The following is a 13,125-nucleotide window of genomic DNA, read 5'->3' as shown; positions in this document are numbered from 1 at the left end:
CTTGGCACTACCAATTCAACAACCATTACCGCTACCAAATACTCTGCTGCTTGAGCCCCCAAACCAGCCCCCTGACTTGGTACTAGTACCAATTGAACCACCGTTACCGCTACCAAATGCTCAGCAGCAGAACAACCTCGATTTTCCGACACTAGTCGTAGCCTTCTGCTTGACAGGCGCAATTGAGATCGCCGCCCAATCACTCCAAAAACACACCGTTCACCCCCTATACTTCCACTCCCTCTGCCTAATGGTTGTGCTTGCATTTGCCTCTATCTTCGTGGCTAAATACATAGCCCCGAAGCAACCCTATGCAGCCCGCGTACTCGACAATCTTGGAGTATTCTTTGGGGTTACGGCTTTCTTCTTCGCTGTTACCATAACTTTTCCCCTATGCCTTAGGGTCATCTCGTGGATCATCTATGCGCTTTCCTTGCTAGCTATTCTCATTTGCAATGGCCCTCAAGCTCTCTTCGGGTTTCCCCTCTAATTAATTAATGCGTATTTCTGGAACTGTGGATTGTGATTCAGGAGGGTGCTCTTTTTTTTTCCTCTGGGAAAGTCTATTCCCGTCTCTATCCTATTTGCTTCCTCCCTCGAATCAATTCCAGAACTTTTGTCCCACTGTGAACAAGTCTCTCAAACAAACAAATCCGCCGAAGAAGACAAAGCTTCACCTAAATTGACTAGTTTATTTCAACATAGAAGTTCTGGTATTTTGACTTGTGGTCTTATATTACTTGTTTGGTAGAAGGGGTTTGATAGTGCCCATGAACTCTATCCATGAATGGAAGTGAAATCTGTGATTCTTTCATGGATGGTTTTCATGGACTCTTATCATGGCCTTGGTAAAACCTGTTATCCTTGTCTTGATGTCGTGGATAGAGAGAGAAGAATTTTAGTTGATTATCCTTGTCTTCTTGTTGTGGATAGGTCTCAAGAATTAGTCGAGACATGCGTAAGTTGGCCCGAGCACTTGAGTCATGAGAAAAAATGAACTTATGTGAGACTGACATGCACCTAAATATGTTACTCCATAAGATTGGTTGCAAGTATGAAAGTATTAAGACTTTCCCTTTTACTCCTATCGAAATTCTAGTAAGGCTGTTCAAGGCACATATCTCACTATTGCTAATATTCTAGTAGAATTGTTACACCGTGTTTGGGAGCTTCTTTTTAACATTTTGAGCGTTTTGGATGTTGGTATATATTACAATGAATCTTCCCGGAATCTATTCCCAAAACTAACCGATAGAGCAATAACACAAACATGGCGAACTCTAATTTGTTGGGGCCCAGAGCGAAATTTCAGTATTTAGATCACTATATATCTTCTTAATCTTTATTCAAGTATCTTCAAATCATGAACCCGAATTTGCTCCTATCCCACATAAAATGTGAAAAGAATGAGCATGCTCTTCCACCTGTATGGAATGGGGAACAAGTTTGTCTTTTCGTTTATGTCTAAAAATTGAAAAGCAATACATACTAATAAAGATTGGGCCCTTTGCTTTGTTGGGCTCTAATAAAATAATTACGCTCAATACATGCCCCACCAAAATATGGGGCTCTTATTTGAGCTTGGGTACGGGCCCGAAGCGGGCGCTTCCTCATCCTCCCTTAGAGCCGGTTCCAAACATGAAAATCAACCCCATGTGTCCCATATGAGCGTTCTACATTCTCCAATCACATAGAGGGAACACCAATGCGTCATCAAGGAAGATTTCCACAACGAGCTGCCAAGCATTTTCCGAAGCAACAATGTCGTAGCCAAAGGAGATCATTTGGTTGGTACGTGCCACTTATCTCATTGAAATAGGTGACGAGCTTACCAAAAGAGCATGTCGTTTTTGGTTTTTTTTTTTTTCCCGAGCATTCCCCACAAAACGTGAAAGCACGAGCAATTGAAGGCAAAAGGCTGAGGATGGGCTCCTTTCTTCCTAAAAGGAAGAGAAAAACCGTAATACCTTTGAAACGCCACGCTGTTTTAACACGTGCCTTTGGGAGTCAAATTGCCCCTACTACTGGTCGGCAAACGGGTGGTGAGCAACTTGGGCATGCCAAGACAGGCTAGACAAGATGCCTTCTTGTTGCTTGTCGCCTATTTCAGCAGGATAGGCGTCGAGCAGGACATGAAAGCACGAGTATTTGAGGCCAAATAGCCAAAGAAATCTAGTTTCCGCCTAATAGAGTCACTTGGAGCTCTCGATTCCATGGCAAGACAATCTAGTTTCTGCCCAATAGAGTCACTTGGAGCTCTTGATTCCATGGCGCAGCTCAACAGAGCATCCGCACCGTCCTACCCATTTAAAGTTTGAGAATAAGTCGGGGGCGCAACACAAAATATGTGGATATGTGTGCAGTTAGCATAGCTCTTGAAACTAAAGGGAAGAAGCGGAAAGAAAGAAATATGTTTGGAACCCATGGAAAGGAAGGGAAAATAAAAGAGAAGGAAAATGAGAGGGAAAATTTTTTATTCATTACATTTGAAATTCTTATTTTCTTCACTCTTTCTCTTCCAACTAAATAATGGAAGGTAAATTTTTTTTCTTCTTTTCATTTCTTTTCTTTGGGTTCCAAACAAAACCTAAAAGAAAATCGCAGGACAACATCAAGATCCGATGCGGGCCCTTTTTAACAGTTGCCGCACTTATATACTCCAGTAGGTTTCTAGGAAGGCATCCGCAAGAGCTAAAAGCATACTCCGGAACGAGAATAAATTTTTTACACCGTCGGTGTAAACATTTGTTTCTTCCAAATCAATTGCATTGCGACACGTGTTAAAATAGTGGTCTCAATTAATAAAATATGGCGACGTGACGTAATGCAATTGATTTGAAAAAAAGAAATGTTTACACCGTGGGTGTAAAGAATTTATTCTCCTCCGCAAAACATCAACTAGTTGAAAGATTTCTTGCTAGCTAAAAGAGACGGCCGTGTTTGGGGTGGGGTGACGTTAATGGCGACGTAATTTTTCATGAAAAGTTTCACCGACTTACCCCCTCTCTCTCCTTTTACCGGCTTGGCATATTCAAGCCGTTCAGTACATTTTTTGAAGGTTCGGATTGAAACCCTCTATTTACTCTCACTCCAAAACTTTCTCTCTTCTATTTCTTTCTCCAAATCTGAACCATCCAAAAATACAATGAACAGCTCGAATGTGCCGAACAGACACCACGTGATACCCACTTGACACTGAAAAAAATTTCCTCCACAAGCGAGAGTCTACGTTACATTCTCACGTCACGTGCTATTAAGACTTGCGTAGCGGTGGCAAACGGGCGAGTTCGGGCGGATTGAAATGGGTTGCGGGTCAAATATGGACGGATTGAATACGGGTAAAAAGTAGGCGGATTAAAATAGGTCGGATCAAATATGAGTCTAGTCAACCCCAACCCCCCCCCCCCTTCCCCTCTTTTTTTTTTTTTTTTCCCCTTTCCGCTCCTTTTCTATTTGGCAACTTTCCCTTTCATCCTTCTTGCCATGGAACTTATAACTTTTGGACTTGAGACTCTTCTCTCCCTCGTCTCACGTCAGCACTTTCTCTCTTCAAATTTTCTACTTGCACTGCATCCAAAAAAAAAGAGGGCCCCTGCATTAAAAAGGTTTCAAAAATTGGGTACGTGGTTCCGGAATACAATACAAAACCCAGTTCAAAATAGAAACCCCAAATACACCACCTCATGGTCCTCTGTTTCTTTCCATTTTTATTTTTCTGATTTGAAATGGAAAACGAAAACGTCCACATCTATTTCGGGCTTGTTCGGCTAATAAGTCAAATGATTTATTTTTTTTGTTCTTATTCAAAAAAAAATTACATATTTTAGTTTTTTGTCAACTTTTTTGTAGATTATTGTTTCGTCACGGTGAGAAGAATCTAAAAAATACGAAAAAATTAGCTTATTGACTTATTTTTGTCTTTATTCAAAAAATTTAGATTTCGATAGTAATTTTTTACTTTTTAGATTTCTCCAATCATGAAAAAGCAATAATGGACAAAAAGTTGACGAAAAACTAACAAATATAAAAAAAAATTGAATAATAACAAAAAATAAATCATTTGGCTTATTAGGCCGAACAAGTGAAAGTATGATCTCCGTCTTGACCATTCTCCTTCCTTTTTCTTCTTATCCTTTTTCTTTTATCAAATTTGAAAAAGGGTGTGGAATTAATGTGGTCTTTTAATGGATGAGAAAAGGTTTGAAAAATGAAATGGATAAATAAATAGGAATAGAAAAAAGGTGCTGTGGCACACGATCCTGATAAAAGCTAGAGAGAGAGAGAAGAGGAGAGGGACGAGTGACTGTCTTTACTCCATATATCAATTGGCAATTTTGTAATTAGCTTGACCTTTTCTTCCGCGTTTTGTGTTTCCTTTCGTGTTTTTACGCTTTATAATAGGCTGTGGGTCTTTTAGCTGAATCCAGATTCAACCATTTTTAACTCATCTAAATCCACATATTAAAATGGGTTTATATGGATTTAACCATATAAACCTATTATAAAATATGGACGGGTTGGATAGATAGCAAAAAGAAAAATGACGGCCCAGGACGTGTTTTGATAATTAATACCTACCAAGGACATGCTGAGAACATTTGTTAATGAAAAAAATGTCCTCGATAGATATTAATTATCAAAACACATCATTGACCGTCATTTTTCCATATAAAAAATATGGCATGAAATTGCCATCTCTAGGCCTACATGTTATTGAGGCCTATTTTGTCAGCCCTTGTTTATTTAGGCCTATTTGGTGAGCAATAATTTTCTAACCATATACACTTACACAAACTCTCTCACATCAAATACTAGCGAATGCCCGTGCCTGAAGGCACGACGCAACACATTTTGAAGACAACTAAAGCTACAGGTCGAACAATGAGCAAATGGTGGACAAAAAATGGGTAGGAACAAAGTAAAATATATGCTGTATATGTGCATGTCAAATTGGGGTGCAAAAAATATTCAAGCAAGTTAAAAATATCCCAAATCCATAAATCACCCAACACGCGTAATAAAACCGAATATATATTTGTAAAACTCAACCTAACAAATAAAAATTCCTCATGAAATTCCCAATCTATTAACAAAGCTCTTATCATGACGATCCCATTGTTCGTTTGCCAGTCCTCGATATTTCTACATAAATAAGATAAAGAATTATTAAATTCATCACAGAATATGGATTGGTTTATGTATAATCTAAGTATGACAATGAAGAAAAAAGGACAACTTATGCCCCCTATAATCTTTGTAATCGTTTATTACCTTTGGAAAGGTGCCAACACTCTTATGACCAATCAACTTTCAAAACGAAAGTCACCACAAAGGCACCATGGTCAAGACTCCCAGTTGTTGGAGCTGGAATAATTAACACATATGAGCTCCCATAATATTTAGAAATATAGTCTTTGAGCATTTGCACCCTTATTATCCTGGCAAAACAATAATCAAATAAAGGTACTGCAATATTATTTTAATTTTATACAATGTAATTTATACAATAAGCAAATAAAGGTAGTGCATGTTCGGGCCTGAAAGCACGGCTCGAATGATCAACACACGTAAATAAGTTTTGGACTCGCGATTTTATTTTTTCCTCAAATTTAGATCGTCGCACAAATCATGGAGTGAAAACTTTCAATGAATCATCACAATTTCCGTAATGTAGTTTCTCAATACAGTATTGAAAATTCAAATGAGATTTGGAGGGTTTTGATATTGCCCGTGCCTGAAGGTACGACAAAACATGTGTTGAAACAAAAATTGAATTGCCCTTTTTACCAATGAACACAAAATCTCCCATAAGACATGTTTCGTCGCGCCTTCAGGCTGTGTCTCAAATAAACTTCAAACAGGGTCCATTTATTTGAATTATGTACATAAAGGACTACTCTTGCCTTTCCAAAAAAAAAAGAAGGACTACTCTTCTCTACTAATAACCACGTTCTTCATTTAACCTGACTTCTCATCAAAAAACACAACTTGAATCGCAGCCAAATAAGCAGCAATGCTGTAGCTGTAGTAGAGTGAATCTAATATTCAAAGCTGACAAATATCCAGACATGTAAATGTAGAAAACAACAAATAATGCTACCTGAAGTTTATGTTTGAATGGTTCTTCGAAACTGGCCATTATGGGGGAACAAAAATATCACTGTCGGCTAAAAAGTCTTCCGTTAAAAAAAACCCCTTTATATTACCAAGTCTTACTGCCTGCCAATCACCACCACGAACACCAACATGTCTTTTTACCAAGTCTCAAATATTGCAAGAATTGGAAAGAAAAAGAAGTTTGGTATCAATCGACACTTATTAATGTCAAAATATATGATTAAGTAGCTTAAAAACTTAATCTAAGTGAAGCCATCTAAAAAAAGAAACTGACAACACACATTAGTACATTCTCGATACCGAGATTATCTCTATAATTATGTTAGAATCCATTATCTTCTTCGGTTTACCCTTCCAAAAAAATAGAGAAAGGACGATTATATTCAAAAAATGACAGTGGGATATTGTCTTGTTTCTTAGGCCAAGCTTTCCTTAAACAAATAAACCTCCATGATAAAAGAACGCCACCTTTTTCTCTCATTGCCATTAACTACTGGAAAAGAAATAGTGCTTTATGTAATTCTCCAGGGTTTTCCCATAGCAAAGTGAATGAACATACTTGCAACAAAGAAAATAAAGCTCTCATCCTGCATTCAACTATCTGATCCAACGTTTGGGCAATACGTCCTTTAGAAAGCATGTTGAGAAACCACTTTACTGAGGCTAGTGATTCATTGCAATTTTTTCCATTTCCTCTTTCGTTATAAAGTTTTACTATTTCAACAATTTTGTTCCTAGGATCATGATAGACACCGTGAACATGGTAATAGCACCGTAAAAGCTAATACACAGAAGTTGTTCTTCGAACTACTCAGTTGTCTTTTGGCAAGAATTAATGATTTGTATGCTAATTAGTGATCGCCTAATCTGGTTTACTTAATGACAAATAAAAAAGAGGCTTAGTTTCACAAAACAAAGGCTTCGACCTACCTCGTGAACATGGATAGCATGGTGAACATCAATTGAGAAAGAATTATAAATAAAAAAAATGGTTAGAAGATATAGATAGTCGAACACATGAATTAATAGCACACGCGTGAGAGTCAAGCCCCAAAACAAAGGCTTCCTGAGTTCCATGGCAGTCTCGTGACTACAATTGCACCATAACTGAGAGTTGCCAAAGTGCACTATGTCTTGTCATAAAGAAAACCAAACCCATCCAACAGTGCATTCTTAATTGGTTTACTAAGAAACATATATACATTTGCAGATTTGAACGATCATTCATTGCACAGGTTATCATGCTACCAGTTGAAACAAATGCAAGAAATACATAAATTGCATTACGGGTACTAATTAGGTTTGCAAGAAACTCCACAATTATATGGAGACCTACCTCGGGAACATGTACGGCATGGTGGTCTCACCCATCGGCTCTAATATTCCCGTCTCGGAGAGGTTGAATCTTTACGTATAAAGTCAACAATTGAAAAAGAATTACATTAAAAAAAATATGGATAGAAAATGTAGATAATCAAACATGATTTTGATTAATAAGAGTCTTACACTTGTATTTATCGGCGAGTGTTGTTCCAATCGCCTTTCAGTGGTTTGCTTAAAAATACGTTCTCGTTCTCGTCGGGCACGTTGCACTAGTGTACCTTTTGATATATCTTTACCAGATTGTTCCCAAAATACATGTATAAACAAATTTGAGAAATTAGAATGTCGTTTAGCTTATTAACTATAAAGAAAGAAGAGAGAAGATACGTCAAAGGGTGATACCCGTGAATCTTTTTCTCCATTGCTAACACATGTTGGCTTTCCTTTGCTGGTCATTGCCTAATGCAAAAAGACAACAAAAAAAAATCACAAACCAAGATTGGAAAGAAAATATTGAAATAGTGGCTCCTTATACTATTGATATGGGGCAGACCACCGCCTTGCGACGGCAAAAATAAAGTCACTTAAGTCTCTGACAAATGGAGTACTAAAAGGCAATGGTGCACTCTGTTGGTGTGAACCGATGGAATAGAAAAGCTTCAATTGGCTTGGCGTAGACGAATGGCAACAACTTAATTGGTCTCGTAATGTACTGAAGCATTATTTCTTTGAAAATTGAGGAGCTCAAGGAACACTATGCCATTCAACTGACCCACGTTGCAGAAGGCATAGTAGTTGAAGCTAATGAATTATGACAGAGCAATTCTATTTGTATGAGGCATTTTTACAAACACCTAGGATGCATTAAAATAAGGAACTTCCGGTTTGCCCGAAGACTACCGTCTGAACATACCGATTACAAATTGGGTACACGCAATGCATGTGCAGGGCGTGAATCAAAGAACTGGAAAAATCTATATACAACGTACGGGGCACGAAAACAATACAATCAGATTATACAACGTACAGGGCATGAATCAACATTGCACAAAAAAATATATAGGTATAATCAGCCATGCTAACCCGTAACAATTCGTTTCCAAATGGGTAGCTGCATGTGTTTTCGTTTCCAAATTGACTTTTGCAATTCGTTTCCAAATAGCATTACAGGGCACGAAAACAATGTTGGGTCGTTAGGGATTGGCCAACCTGCGTGATGGGAGGAGGCGGAGGAAGGCCGTATTCGGAGAGAGAGAGGGTCTGGAAATCAAATCGTATTATCGTATTCGCAGAGAGAGAGAGAGAGAGAGAGAGAGAGAGCGTGAGAGGGAGAGGGGCCTGGAAATGAAAATCGGATTTCCAAAATAGAAGAGGAATGTGTGATTAAAAAATGGTCAAAAAAAGTTATCAATTTACGGACATGCCATTTTGTAGAATGGAGGGTAGAGATTTATGCAGGAGGAAGAGATAAATCTGGAGCGTTGGTTGTCTTTTGGATTCAAACACAGCTCTGTTTTATTATATAGATGTGGCACACCCACACTTAATGTGTGTAATATGTGTGGATCAGTATTTGATGTGAGAGTTTGTGTATAATTGTGGGAAAAATGACGGTTCAGAAAGTATTTTGATAATTAATACCCGTGAAGGATAAACTAAGAACATTTGTTAATATTAAAAATATCCTTAACAGATATTAATTATCAAAACACGTCATTGATCGATATTTTTCCATAATTGTGTATGGCAATAGCCTAGTTTGTTTTGTTGGAGGCGCCCGCTTTATTTGTTTAGGACTATTTTGTTTGGAGGAATGCTACATACACTACATACTTTCACTACATCATCCACTACATTCTTTATGAGACTCATTTCGGGTCCAACAAAAAATACAGAAAAATATTCATAAATTTTAAAATAATATTTTAGGGGGCCCCGTAAAAAATCAGCTCTAACGGGTATCGATAAATATTATTTCTGGGTTCGTATGTTCGAAACTGCGCAGTTGAGCATTTTCACTCTTATAAATTTAGAAATAATACTTACCGTTACCGGTTAAAGCTGATTTTTTGCAGGGCCCCCTGAAATATTATTTTAAAATTTATGGATATTTTTCTGCATTTTTTGTTGGACCCGAAATGAGTCTCATAAAAAATATAGTGGATGATGTAGTGAAAGTATGTAGTGTATGTAGCATTGGTCGTTTGGAGAAAGGATCCCACTTTATTCAAGAAAACACTGCTCTCGCTTGTGGGTAGTACCGTAGTTTCTAGGATCTAAAGCAATGTGTACGGGTTTGGATAGAAAGGATAATATCAGAACTAAGCCCCCGTTTCCACCAAGTTTTTTGAAAAAAATCTAGGTCTTTTTGTCATCTCGTTTAAACTAATTAACAAATTTTGAAATTTTTAACTTCTTGTTCACACAAATTAAAATTTTTTGTTTCAATAATTTTTTCACTCTTAAACTCATCAACAACTTAATCAATACCGAAAACAAAATATCTACAACTTTGTCAACAAACAACTTCTTCCAATATGCTTTGATCCGTCCAGTTTTGAGTCATTTGAAGGCACTTTCCGAGCCCACAACATTGATAGAAACCGTTTACTTTTTAGAGCTCGCAGTGAATATTAATCATGCCGAAAATCACATCGATCCGATACCATTTGATAAAATTTCAAAATGAAATTTATTTTCATTTGAAAAACTTCATATAATTGTGTTATATGAGTCATAATCGCACACTTGTGTTTTTTTTTTGCAAACCCGAGTCTCTTTTACGACATGTTGGCCGACTACGGGATCTCATAAGAAGAAACCACCCCCGAGTGGGCATGTTGGGGGCGGGGTGACGTAATGACAACACCCAATTATATATCTCCATTGAGCAAGAGAGTTTTCCGTCGGAAATTTCGCCAATATATCTTTCTCGCTTGTTTAGAATGGAAACCATGCTCCTATTGAGAAAAACATTGGCAAAGTTCTTGCAGAGACAGCCTCCGACTCCAACTCCAACTCCTCCGCATTCCCCTATCGAGCCCCCAAACCAGCTCCCTGACTTGGCACTACCAATTCAACAATCATTATTAACGACTCCAATCATTAGTGTGAGACTTTAAAATGGATCGCAGGCATTGTGGTTTTCGATGTTGATCTGCATTTTTTATTTTTTATTTTTTATTTTTTATAGGGGGGGGGGGGGGGGGTGGTGGGTGGGGGTTGTGTGCAACTTGCAGCGTGTGAATGAGTCGCCAAACGACCGGAGTCTTTCAGCTGATTTGTATGCAGCGAGAAATTTTTGGGTGCTGAGCAGATACTACGTGACCCATTTATGCCAACGGAGTACCACATGTGTGGTATCCACCCGGCACCCAAAAACTTCTCCCCTCTTGTGCCAATGACTTTGTAAAAGTGTTTGGTTAAATAGAGTTGAAAGTGATTGCGCAAAAGTATGGAAGTGATTGGGCAAAAGGATTTTGGTTGAAAGTGATAGGAGAAACAGAGGAGCAAGAATTTTCCGCTTAGAGGGGCAAGAAGTGTTGAAAGTGAGGGGGGAAATTGAGGAGCAAGAATTTTGGGAAATTGAGGAGCAAGAATTTTCCGCTTAGAGGGGCAAGAAGTGTTGAAAGTGATAGGGGAAATTGAGGAGCAAGAATTTGAGGAGCAAGAATTTTCCGCTTAGAGGGGCAAGAAGTGTTGAAAGTGATAGGGGAAATTGAGGAGCAAGAATTTTCCGCTTAGAGGGGCAAGAAGTGTTGAAAGTGATAGGGGAAATTTAGGGGCAAGAAGTGTTGAAAGTGATAGGAGGGGCACTGGAAATGTTGAAAGTGATTGGGGAAACAGCCGCTTAGAGGAGCAACAAGTGTTCAAAGTGATTGGGAAACAGAGGAGCAAGAAGTCTAGATGTCTGACGTCATATACCTGTATATATAGCCCATAGAAACAGCAATAGATGTCAAAAATTTCGCCAATATATCCTTCTTGGTGTTTGGAATGGAAACCATGCCCCCTTTGAAAAAACCATTGCCGCAATTCTTGCAGAGACTGGCGCAATTCTTGCAGAGACAGCCTCCCACTCCAACTCTTCCAAATTCTCCCATGGAGCCCCAAACCAGCCCCCTCATGACTTGGCACTACCAATTCAACAACCATTACCGCTACCAAATGCTCTGCTGCTTGAGCCCCAAAACGAGCCCTCTGACTTGGTACTACCAATTCAACAACCAAATGGTCAGCAGCAACAGCACCAGGACAACCTCGATTTTCCGAAACTAGTCGTAGCCTTTTGCTTGGCGTGCGCAACTGAGATCGCCGCCCAATCACTCCAAAAACACACCATTCACCCCCTATACTTTCACTCCCTCTACTTAATGGTTGTGCTTGCATTTGCCTCCATCTTCGTAGCTAAATACATAGCCCCGAAGCAACCCTATGCAGCCCACATGCTCAACAATCTTGGAGTACTCTTCGGGGTTACGGCTTTCTTCTTCGCTGTTACCATATCATTTCCCCTTTGCCTCAGGATCATCTCATGGATCATCTATGTGATTTCCTTGCTAGCTATTCTCATCTGCAATCCCCCTCGAGCTCTCTCCCCCCTCTAATGCTTTTTTCTCGGAAACGCGGTGGATTGTGATTCCGAAGTGTGTATTTTTCTCTATCCTATTTGCTTCCTCCCTTGAATCCCTTCCAAAACTTTTGTCCCACTGTGAACAAGTCTCTCATGCAAACAAACATATCTGCCTATCGAAGAAGACAAAGCTTCGCTTAAATTGACTAGTTTATTTCAACATAGAATTTCTGGTTTTTTGACTTGCCGTATTATATTACTCCATGTTTGGTACTCCACCTTTTATAGTACATGTATGCCTATTTGATGTACAGTCATAAATAGTTAAAATTGAGCATTCACCGTTCTTGTTTCCTTCTATTTTTTTACTCCTTAACTTACAGTTGCAAATTAGTACTTGTTTTACCTCTTTGTTTGGACATTCCAATGTTTCTAACTATAATGATAGAGAGAGAAAGAGGAAGGGCAAGAAAAGGTTCTAGTCCTCTCGTTTGTTTCTACTAACTGTGGACAAAGAGTGAAAGGCAAAGAAAAGGTTGGAATATTTGGAGGGGGAGGGGAGAGAGAAAATAATTTTACTTGATTATCTTGTCTTGCTGTTGTGGATATCAGGATATGTTCCCAAAATTCGGGTAAGTTGGCCGGACACTTGGAGTTATCAGAAAAATGAACTTATTTGAGAGTGGCATGCACATAAATATGTTACTCCATAAGAATGAAAGTATTAATAGACTTTTCCTTTTACTTTTCCTTTTACTCCTGTCAAAATTCTAATAAGGTTCTTTATGGCACGTATCTCGCTATTGTTAATATTTTACTAGTGAAACTATTACGTAGTGTTTGGGAGCTTCTTTTTTACATTTTGAGCGTTCGGATGTTAATATTAGAATGAATATTCTCGGAATCTATTTCCAAACCTAACGGCTAGAGCAATAACACGAACATGGCTAGCTCTAATTTGTTGGGGGCCAAGGAAAAATACAAATTTGAGGTACTTCATACACTTTCCGTTCAAATAAAAAAAACATCTTTCGTTCAAAAAATTAGAGCTAAATTAACCTTAAAAAGCTACAAATACAAAACTCCAAAACTTATTCATTCTAACAAGTGGG

The sequence above is a fragment of the Rhododendron vialii genome, chromosome 12a (genome assembly GCF_030253575.1).
Source record: "Rhododendron vialii isolate Sample 1 chromosome 12a, ASM3025357v1".
NCBI classification, from domain to species: Eukaryota; Viridiplantae; Streptophyta; class Magnoliopsida; order Ericales; family Ericaceae; genus Rhododendron; species Rhododendron vialii.
Note: the sequence above shows the minus strand (reverse complement) of the source record.